General features: G+C 36.6%; 1 protein-coding gene across 4 annotated transcripts in view; it reads right to left on the bottom strand.

The window, feature by feature from the left end:
• Positions 1 to 246, bottom strand: part of NSD2 (nuclear receptor binding SET domain protein 2) — a 146,299-nt gene that overhangs the window by 138,842 nt on the left and 7,211 nt on the right. The gene's annotated exons all lie outside the window — the stretch shown is intronic.

The following is a 246-nucleotide window of genomic DNA, read 5'->3' as shown; positions in this document are numbered from 1 at the left end:
GGGGAGGAGTGGGGGAGGGGAGGAGCCCTAGCCATTTTATTTTTCCTTTCCTGGCCTAATACCAGTTAACTCCCATATCATAAAACCCAGCATCTCATAAGCATGCTACAGATAGTATATAATATTCTGGATTTGTATTATGGTCCCAACCTCAGGAGAGACTAAACAGTCTCTTAACAATACTTTTTTTTTTTTTTTTTTTTTTTAATTTTTTTTTGGAATGACCATTCGAGTTCCTCCTTTTTT

Source organism: Gavialis gangeticus, unplaced genomic scaffold (genome assembly GCF_001723915.1).
Source record: "Gavialis gangeticus isolate Ggan-Ray unplaced genomic scaffold, GavGan_comp1, whole genome shotgun sequence".
In the NCBI taxonomy this organism is placed as follows: Eukaryota; Metazoa; Chordata; order Crocodylia; family Gavialidae; genus Gavialis; species Gavialis gangeticus.
This window is presented reverse-complemented; position numbering and strand designations above follow the sequence as displayed.